Here is a 268-nt window from a genome sequence, read left to right as displayed (position 1 = left end):
GATGATGGGATTCAGCATGGGAATCACAATGCTATAAATTATAGACACAATCATATCATGATCTGAAGCATAGCTGGAACTTGGCCTCACATACATGAAGAGAACAGTACCATGAAAAATGGACACCCCAGTTAGGTGAGGGCCACATGTGGAAAAGACTTTCCTTCTCCCTATAGCAGATGGCATCCTCAGAATGGCCAGTAGGATGAGGCCATAGGAGACCAGGACAATCAGGACAGTGAGCATCTCAATAGAGCCCACAAGGCAG

The sequence above is a fragment of the Oryx dammah genome, unplaced genomic scaffold (genome assembly GCF_014754425.2).
Source record: "Oryx dammah isolate SB20612 unplaced genomic scaffold, SCBI_Odam_1.1 HiC_scaffold_17, whole genome shotgun sequence".
Lineage (NCBI taxonomy): Eukaryota > Metazoa > Chordata > Mammalia > Artiodactyla > Bovidae > Oryx > Oryx dammah.
This window is presented reverse-complemented; position numbering follows the sequence as displayed.